This window comes from Pinus tabuliformis, chromosome 5_1 (genome assembly GCF_031772625.1).
Source record: "Pinus tabuliformis cultivar Carrire ecotype Pingquan chromosome 5_1, CPIR1, whole genome shotgun sequence".
Lineage (NCBI taxonomy): Eukaryota > Viridiplantae > Streptophyta > Pinopsida > Pinales > Pinaceae > Pinus > Pinus tabuliformis.
In genome coordinates this window covers 927688538-927699189 of record NC_142305.1, presented here as the reverse complement: position 1 = coordinate 927699189, position 10652 = coordinate 927688538, and the positions used below count along the sequence as shown (strand labels likewise).

Below are 10652 nucleotides of genomic sequence, written 5' to 3'. Positions count from 1 at the left end.
ATGGCTTAAGAGTTTCATTTCTATACTTAGAATTATGGATTCTATCTCTAAGCCATTAAGAATATATTGCGACAATTCAACTGTTGTTTTTATGGCTAAAAACAATAAAAGTGGGAGTTGAAATAAACACATCGACATTAAGTATTTAGCTATAAGGGAACGTGTTAAATAAAAGAAAGTGGTCATTGAGCACGTTAGCACTGAGTTGATGATCACTGATCCTTTGACTAAGGGCATGCCACCATTTAAATTCAAGGATCATGTAATGAATATGGGACTTGGTTCCATTATGTAGTTTCTCATTATATGGACAATGTTATTTTAATGAAATTCTTAATTATTGTGATGTTTTTCTCATATTTATGTGCACCTTAATTTGATTTGAGAGAATTCATCCATGTAGATCCAAGAATAAACATAGGGTTTATTCATTAAGAAATTGTTGCCACATAAATTTTAATAGAAATAAATACATTGTAATACATGGTAGATAATACTCGTCATTAGAGGACTTATCACCATGATTCATGTATCTATTACTTAATACAGATTATCAATGGGTTTTAAGATGAGACATTAAGATTGGAAGTATGGACCAAGTGGGAGAATGTTAAGCTCCCTTTACGTTTTCCCAACTGCCGCCGACAATTACGGAAGTAAACTGCAGTTATTTCCTTCATTTACTGAAACCAACTGCAGTCATTTCCTTAAATTACGGAAATCAACTGCAGTTAATTAATTTCTTGTTGGGAGCTTCTGGAGTGGTCCATTACTCCCTCTGCAGTTCTCTACCATGATCTATGGAACACTTGACACATATCCAACAGAAGTTTGATGGAAGCTTGGCTATAAATACTTATGTTTGGTCCCCAAGCTCACTAACTCAATCCCCTTCAACCTTACACCATCAAATTAGAGTGAGAAGAGCTTGGAAGTGCCAAATAGGATTTGGGAACAATCTATCATTCTTCATCTCCACCGCGAAAATCGATCTCAAGTGCTATCTCTCTCTGGTCTCCATGTCCGACTTAAATTTGTGCGCAGAACTTCAAATATCATTAAGATGATGCAACAATGGGATTTGTTACACACAAATAGATGCATCGGGAAAAGGAGAGTTTACGTGCCCCGTCTCTCTGCTCGACTTTTCTATAAAGTTTAGCCTGCCATTTCGCAATTCCAATCTTTTCTTGCCTGTTAATTATCCTCCCTTCCATTCTGTCTTCACTGTATTTAGAGTTTCTAAATTTTGTTGGTTCTAAATTTAGGCCAGCGCTTTCCTTGTTTTCTGTCACCTAAGCTCGAAGACGAAGTTGGGGCAGATCAAATCGGTGAACATTTTTCCACATAGAGCCGTCCAGAGATCATCCACACTTTATCCAGAAAACGTGAAGGGAAGTGGACTTCCTTAAAACCTAGCGGAAAGTTTGGTTTTGGAGTGTAAGCAGCATCAATGGCCGGAGGTATGATTTCTTAGAGCATTACGATTCTTTACGATTCTTTTAAGTGTTTATTCCGCATTAAAGAATCGTTTTAATGCTAACAGGTTCTGGATACCCATGTATTGGGTGGGAAGTATAACAGTCTACGAAAAAATTCAAAAAGTGGAATTACTTGCACCGCCCCTGCTCTATAAAGAATAATGCGCTTCGCTGCACAGTTTCATGCAAAGTGAGTGATGGGAATTCATTGTGCCAAAAATATTACGAGCAGAAAATCATTCAGAAATATGTGCATTTCATTCTTTCTGTCACTTACTTATACTGCCCAAACAACATATTCATGACTACCCTGTTGAACCGACCCATGCTCTTCATGTGTTGCCGAGCTGCCTTGTCGTCGGCGACGAACCCCTTCTCCTTCAGCTTTACTAGGAGCTGCCACATCTCATTAGCCTTCTGTGCCCTCAAGTAGGAAGCAACCAAAGTGACATAAGTGGCAACATTGGTCTTCCAACCATAGCCCAGCATCTCAAGCGTATATTTTACTGCCTCCTAAAGCATTCCACCCTGGCACAGTCCCTGAATAAGAACAGAGTAGCTATAGGAATTAGGCAAGCACCCCGAGGCATGCATTCTCATGAAGACCTTGAGGGCATCCTTGGGCTTGTCGGCCTTGGCATAGGCTTCCATGACGACAGTTTGTGCAATGACATCAAGCATCCTGGACTGATCTGATATTCACCCTATGAGTGACATCAGTGAAAGATTTATTAAACTAAGGTATTACAGACTCATGTGCTAGTATGTGTTATGTGTTATTGAAGCAACGGATCGATCAGATTGTCAATACACAGACAATAAAATGGAAAGACAACAGAGAAATACAGTAAGCAACACAAAGACACAAACAATTTTAATAAGGAGTTCACCCTATTCTCCAGGGTTACATCTCTGGTCCAGCTTTAAGTGGTGGCCTTGTTTTATTGTGCCTTCGGGCAAAGAATTTACAATACAGGGACTCAATGTGAGTTCACCTAAAGTAGGTTTTGCTTGGAAGGGTGGTTCTTGGATTCCCCAAGCCACTAGAGTACACAGACTCTTCTTCTTCCTACCAGCTCTGTGACCTTTTGGTCTACAGTGGAAAGAGCCAAATGTGATGCTCAGTCCGGACAAAATCCTCTATGGGATGGCTTGAATCTTCAAGCTCTTTGGTGCTCGATGCTGCCTTTGGTCAGCTCGACCCTCTGTCTCTTCTGCTCTGCTTTACTGTTCTCTATGTTCAGTGCTCCTCTCAGGGTTCATTGTTCCACTTCTTTGTCTCTCGACTTCTGTGTTACTTGACTCTACTGATTGTCTTCTTCCTCTGTTCATGGCTTTAGCCATTCAAATCCTATGCCTGTTCGGTTCCTCTTCCGCCTCTGTCTCTTTGCCTTCTGCAGCAGCGCTTGGAGTTCCCTATTCGGCGTCATCATGAACGCTCAGGGAGTGGCCACTTGTCCTCCTCTAAACGCCGCCAGCCAGCTTCGTCAGTTCATTTCTTCAGTTACGTCATGGATGCGTTCTTCCTCCACCGTGGCGGTCAAACGGATTCCAAATCCCTTTAAAACACAGCTTAATTCTCTGTCGATTCCGCTTCCTCCATCGGGCACAATCTCAGCCGTCCGATATGGGCCCTCCGGATCCGACGCCATACACATGTTTCGCGTGGTTGACTTTCTCGACCAATAGCTCGCGATCAACGATGGTTTTCTCTCACCTCCGCCTGCCACGCGTCGATTGGTGTATGGAATCGCTCCGCTTTCATCCAAAACCTCTTACTGTTTAAGGGCGCCCCGATCAAAACTGTCAGTTTCCAGAGCACGAGCCCTGCCTTGTACGTTCAACGCTTTTTCCCTTTTCTGCCCGTGGTCCTCCGGTTTCCCCACGTGACCGAGTGCTCAAGCTTTTCCTTTGCGACCCTGTTTGCCTAGCGATGCGCCGCTAATCGTGCATCAAAAACCACCCCTGTTTCCCAATCCGAGGCTCCCAGGGGCTACTTTGGCCTCCTACGTGGTCTCCATGGGCCTCGGTCAGCGCGCTTTGAACGAGGTCCTCGTCGTTCCACGTTGGCTACCATTGCCACTGGTTCAGGGTGTCTTTGATCACTGTTCTGGAATTCTTTAGAGATTTGTTCGACCTGATACAGTCATGGTTCTTTGACAGTATTTTATGGATCCAATTCGGATCACAGCCTTCCCACTGAAAAAGCTTTTGGACCACCAAAATTTGGTTTTCAAGCATCGACTAAGTGAGGATATTGTTTTCTCACTTGTCCAATCTCAATCCAATTTGCACTGCTTGGCTTTGAACCTTTGAGCCCAATCCGAAGGTACTCAAAATCTCCCTTGTGCATTGTCCTCACCTTCCTGTCCAACACTGTGTCTTCTTGCAACTCATTGAGTTATTCAGGTAGCAAGTCATCAATAGAAGGCAATTGACTTTGCTCTTTAGGGTCCTCAATCATTGAAGGTTCAAACAATATCAAGCAATCTACATTTACGACTGAGTAGATGTGCATGTAAACTGGTAAATCAAGGTGAAAAGCATTTTCACCAATCTTCTCAAGTATCCTAAAAGGTCCATACCTGATAGGCTTTAGCTTTTTACCTTCACCTTGCATCATGTCCTTGTTGATATATAGCCAGACTTCGTCTCCAACTTGAAAACTATGCTCCATCCGATGCTTATCATGCCTAGCCTTGTACTTGGCCTGGCTCTTTTCCAGTTGTTCCTATACTGCCTAGTGGATCTCCTCGATCTATTCAATGAACCTAGTTGCCTTGTCCATATCACTGTGTCCATCAACCATGGTATCTTTAACAAAGACAAAATCCAAAGGAGACCTTGGTGTGAAACCAAAACAGGTCTCAAAAGGAGATTTCTGTGTAGAAGAGTGTTTGGCTCTGTTGTAAGCATGCTGCACATAACACAAGTGTTCATCCCAAAGCTTAGGATGTTTACTGCAATATCATCTCAGTAACTGGATCACTGTCCTGTTTACTACTTTTTTCTGGCCATCTGTTTGTGGATGAAAAGATGTGCTTTTCTTCAACTTGGTGTCCATCAGTTCCCACAGACTCGACTAAGACTTCCCCACAAATCGGGTGTCTCGATCAGATACAATGGAAGTAGGTAATCCAAAATGAACCCATACATGTTCAAAGAACAATTTTGCAGTATGTTCAACTGTGATCTGTTTACTACAAGGTATCAAAATACACATTTTGTTGAACCTATCCACAACAACATATAGATAATCATGACCTTTCCTAGATTTAGGCAGTCCTCCAACAAAATCCATGGAAACACTTTCCCAAGGGTAAGAAGGAACTGGCAATGGAGTGTACAAGCCTAGTTTTCTTTTGTTGGGCTTGCTTTTAGCACACATGGCACACCCTCTTACATATCTAGAAACTATCTCATTCATTTTCAGCCAATAGCAGAATCTTTGCAGCTGCGCAACTGTTTTACTTACCCCAAAGTGACCTGATATCAAAGAAGTGTGTGCTTCCCTAATTATATTTATCCTCTCAGTTTTTGGAATGCAGAGTTTCCCATAATGGTATAAGAGTTGGTCCTTTATATGATAGTCCAATTCATCTACTCTTTTTCCTTGACTCTAAGTTGCATATACATCTTTAAAGTCCATATCCTGAGCATATTGTTCTATGTAGCTTTCATGTAGCACAGAATTATGCTTAAGTATGGTAGATGCATTTATAATGGGTCTAGATAACATGTCTGCAACCTTGTTATGTATACCATTTTTATATCTGATGACTAAGTGAAACTGTTGTAGAAAACCCATCCACCTGTAATGTCTTGATTGCTGCAACTTAGTTTGGGATTGTAGATATTGAAGTGGCTGATGATCAGTATGTATTACCGTCTCTTTGCCCATTAAATAATGTTTCCACTTTTTCACACTCTAAACTAATTCATACAATTCTTTATCATATGTAGGATAGTTAACTACTGTAGGATTAAAAGTCTCGGAATGATAACATATGGGTTTGTCGTGATGTGTCAACACTGCTCCCATGGCATAGTCACTGGCATCAGTTTGGATCTCAAATGGTCTTTGTAGATCTAGAAGTGCTAGTACATGTGTTGTACTTATTTTCTCTTTCAAGGTGTCGAAGGCTTTCTAATTTTTGCCTCCCCACTGAAACACCTTATTCAATCCTGTTAAAGCATGTAAGGGAGCTGCAATAGAGGAGAAGTTAGAAATGAACTTCCTCCAATATTGTGCTGCTCCTAGGAAGCTTCTCACTTCTGCAGCAGACCTGGGTTTAGGCCAGTTCACAATGACTGCCACTTTAGAGGGATCTATTTTCAATTTACTTCCCCCTACTATATGACCCAAGTAGTTTAGAGATGTTTTGCCAAATTCACATTTTGAGAGTTTAAAATAAAGTTTTTCTCTTTTCAAAACATCTAATGTCTGCTTAACATGCTTTAAATTTTTTTCCCATGTTTTACTAAAAATCAAAATGTCATCCAGATACACAATAACAAAATCATCAAGAAAAGGTCTGAGTACATCATTCATTAATCTCATGAAAGTATCAGGAGCATTGTCAAGCCAAAAGGCATAACCAACCATTCATACAATCCCTGCTTTGTTTTGAAAGTAGTCTTCCATGCATCTTGCTCTACAACTCTGACCTGATGGTATCCACTGTGCAAATCCAGCTTGGTGAAATAAATGGATTCTTTCAATTGATCTAAAAGATCATCTATGTGAGGAAGGGGATAACGATTTTTTATTGTTATCTTATTCAGCGCTCGTTAGTCAATGCACATTCTCCACGAGCCATCTTTCTTTCTCACCAAAATGATTGGTGTCCCACATGGTGATGTGCTAGGCCTAATGAAGCCCTTCTCAAGCAACTCATGTACCTGCTTCTTGATTTCAGCATTCTCTAAAGCAGACAACCTTTTGTACCTATGGCTACCATAGTTGTTTCATCTCCAGAGTCTAACCCAAATCTCTCTGAATAGTTGCAGTTGTCTTCTTCTTCTTGCCCTCAGACTTCTTAGGTCTCAGCTCTAAATGCAGAATCCAACAATGCTCATCATCATGCCCCTCGTTTTTGCAGTGAGTTCATGAAGCTTTGGCTTTCTGTGTAGTGTTAGCCTTCCTTGCTTTCCACTTCTACTTTCTTTTCTCCTTGCTTTTGCTTACAGTGGTTTGGGATGGTCCCCCAACTTTTGGATTGCCATTCTTTCCTCTAGCCTCTAAATGAGTAGCTTGTACAGATACCTTATCTATACTAGTGGGATTAAACATGAGGATGGTATGCCTCATGTAGCTGTGTAGACCACCAATGTACTTCAAAAGAGTCTCTTGTGAGTCTAGTGAGATACCCAACATCAATGCTCTCTTTCTGAACTCTTGAGTATACCCTTGCACACTTTGCCCTTTCAACTGTTGAAGAGTTTGCCAACTCATCATGGCTTGTTGCATGTAGGCCAATGGATAGAACTGCTTTTTGATTGCAGCAACAAATTCACTCTAGACAGAGATGGTCTTACCATGTATTTTCATATTAGCGTGGGTTCTGCCTTCCCACCAAACCAAGGCAGTGCCACCTAGGCGTAGGCTTGCCAGCTGAATCTTACTCTTGTCTGAGTTTATGTTCTGCACCCTGCAATACACATAAATTTGTCTAATCCAATTGTCCAATTTTTCAGCATTCAGCTCTCCATCATATATAGGCAAATAAAATTTAACATCTAACTTAATCAAAGATGCTTTCTTATTATGCACAGGGCTATTAGGAGGTGTGAGGAAGCTTTCCTCTTTCCCCTTTCCTTTGGAGTTTTCATGGAAGTGAGACTCATCTTCTTCTTTCTCTTACTTAGAGCCTGATGCATCTTCCACCCTTTTGCTTTTTAAAGTCTCTGTACATTTCTTCAACCATAGACTTTATAGCTAGGAAACTCTCTATGAATTGAGGTTCTAGCCCTATAGAACCTTCCTCTAATATTATCTTTCGAGGATAGACTCTCCCAATTTCAGGATTCGTTTCCACCAACTCTCCTTCTCCTAATTTGAGCTTTGATCTTGTGAGCATTCACAGTTAAACCAACACAAGCTTGTCTAACCTTACAACCTTGAGCTTTGATACCACTTGATCTGATATTCACCATATGAGTGACATCAGTTAAAGATTTATTAAACTAAGGTATTACAGACTCATGTGCTGGTGTGTGTTCTGTGTTATTGAAGCAACGGATCGATCAAATTGCCAATACACAAACAATAAAATGGAAAGTCAACAGAGAAATACAGTAAGAAACACAAAGACACAAACAATTTTAATAAGGAGTTCACCCTATTCTCCAGGGCTACATCTCCGGTCCAGCTTTCAATGGTGGCCTTGTTTTATTATGCCTTCGGGCAGACAATTTACAATACAGGGACTCAATGTGAGTTCACTTGAAGCAGGTTTTGCTTGGCAGGGTGGTTCTTGGATTCCCCAAGCCACTGGAGTACACAGACTCTTCTTCTTCCTACCAGCTTTGTGACCTTCTAGTCTACAGTGGAAAGAGCCAAATGTGGTGCTCAGTCCGGACAAAATCCTCTATGTGATGGCTTGAATCTTCAAGCTCTCTGGTGCCTGATGCTGCTTTTCGTCAGCTCGGCCCTCTGTCTCTTCTGCTCTGCTTTACTTTTCTCTGTGTTTAGTCCTCCTCTCAAGGTTCACTATTCCACTTCTTCGTCTCTCGACTTCTGTCTTACTTGACTCTACTGACTGTCTTCTTCCTCTGTTCATGGCTTTAGCCATTCGAATCCTATGCCTATTTGGTTCCTCTTCCGCCTCTGTCTCTTCACCTTCTGCAGCTGCGCTAGGAATTTCCTGTTCGGCGTCATCATGAATGCTCAGGGAGTGGCCACTTATCCTCCTCTAAACGTCACCAGCCTACTTCATCGGTTCATTTCTTTAGTTATGTTGTGGATGCATTCTTCCTCCACCGTGGCGGTCAAACGGATTCCAAATCCCTTTAAAACACGGCTTAATTCTCTGTCGATTTTGCTTCCTCCATCGGGCGCAATCTTAGTTGTCCGATCTGGGCCCTCTAGATCCGACACCATACGCATGTTTCGCACGGTTTACTTGCTCGACCGATAACATGCAATCAACAGCGGTTTTCTCTCACCTCCACCTGCCACACGTCGATCGGTGTATGGAATCGCTTCGCTTTCGTCCAAAACCTCTTACCATTTAAGGGCACCCCGATCAAAACTGCCAATTTCTAGAGCGCGGGTCCCACCTTGTACGTTCAACGCTTTTTCCCCTTTTCGCCCGCGGTCCTCCGATTCCCCCACGCGACCGAGTGCTCGGGCTTTTCCTTCGCGGCCTTTTTCGCCTAGTGATGTGCCACTAATCGCACATCAAAAACCACCCCTGTTTCTCGATCCGGGGCTCCCAGGGGCTACTTTGGCCTCCTGCGCGGTCTCCATGGGCCTCGGTCAGTGCACTATGACCGAGGTCCTCGTCGTTCCATGTTGACTGCCATTGCCACTGGTTCAGGGTGTTTTTGATCGCTGTTCTGGAATTCTTTAGAGATTTTTCCGACCTGATACAGTCATGGTTATTTGACAGTCTTTTATGTATCCAATTCGGATCATGGAATTGGCCTTCATCTGTCCAAAGAGCTTCATGGCCTCGTGGGTTAGCCCGTCCTTGGAGAGGGCGTCGAACATCTCGACGGCCTGCTGAACGAGGTCGTCCTCTCTCATCTTGTGGAAGACCTCCTGCAGGTCTGTGGGGTCGTCGGGCTCCTGAATCACAGGGTTCTTGTTGAAGGGGTCGAACAAGGGTTTGTGTTTTTTGGGGTCCACGGGGCCCTTGGGTTTCTTGGCCTGCTTCTTCTTCTCCTCTTTGTCGTCTGAGTCGTCCTCCGAGGCGTTGTCTGAATTGGCTTGGATGATGAGATTTCGTTGCTGGGGTGCCCTTTCGAAGGGCAGTTTTGTGGAGTATACCGTTGTGATATAAGGTCTCAAGGATTGCAGGGATTTGGTATTTGAAACGAAGTTATGGATATCAGAAGATCTGACTGTGAACGGAGGAGGAGAAATTGAGAATTTTGATAGAATCAAAGAATTTAAACGAGGATGGTATGAGAATAGACGCTTACTGATTCCGCTGGCTGTTGATAAATGACAGACGAAAGGGCGTTGGAACAACATCTTGCTCGTTGTTATGGCCAACTGCAGCAGAGAGCCGAAGAGTGAAGATTGTAGCTGTCACTGAAAGTGTTTGTTGCGATTCGCTAATATTAATTATACGTAAACAAATTGAAAATTTGAATTTATTTTATTGCACACTAACATTAACATTAATGTGGGGTGGAAAATATTTGTGTGTTTGTTAAGGATCAAGTTTAAATTAACAGCAAGTGAATTTTTTTATTATTTTAAACGAATTAAATAATATAATTTCATGTTCATTAGAAATTGTGATGAAAAGTGTCAATGATACCATCATATTCATTAGCAACGACTTTTAAAAAAAGCCTAGTTTAATATAAATATCAAGGTTATACTCATTAAGATATGATAATGTTTTAATGTTAAAATACAATTAAAATATGATTATAAGTTTTAAGGATTATAAGTAGATGTTATTATTATTATGTATGTCTTTAATTATAAGCATAGATAATTTGATAATTTATGGAAGTGATTAGATTAGGTATAGAAATTAAGTTTATTTTTATTTTAGAATTTTGCAAGTCAAATATAACAATAACTTCTAATTTACAAATGGCCAAGATGTGCTTATTCTTCTACTTTATTACAATAAACTAACATAATTTTTACTTTTTAGCTTTTAATTCTTCATTTTCCTACTTTCCTTACTTAAAACATATATAAAATTACATACATTTTAACCTTATCACATAACCTTTTTTATATATAATCATTATAATTGGATAACTCTATTTTATATTAATTATAACATTATGTTATAATTATATACTACATTAAACAAAATTATAACAATTTAAAACTAATAGATTCCTATAATATTTTGCTTAGTTAAAATATGAACTTGGCTAATCCAAACAACTACTAGATAATGGGATATTCCCTATGGGATAGTTGCGCCTAATGATTAATTTCTCACCTAATGAATGTAGCCATATAAAATAGGTGCT

General features: G+C 40.9%; 1 pseudogene; it reads right to left on the bottom strand.

Annotated features, from left to right (window-relative positions):
- Window positions 1–1754: 1754 nt before the first annotated feature.
- LOC149167825 (uncharacterized) lies at window positions 1755–9727 on the bottom strand (annotated as a pseudogene).
- Between the last annotated feature and the right edge of the window lie 925 nt (window positions 9728–10652).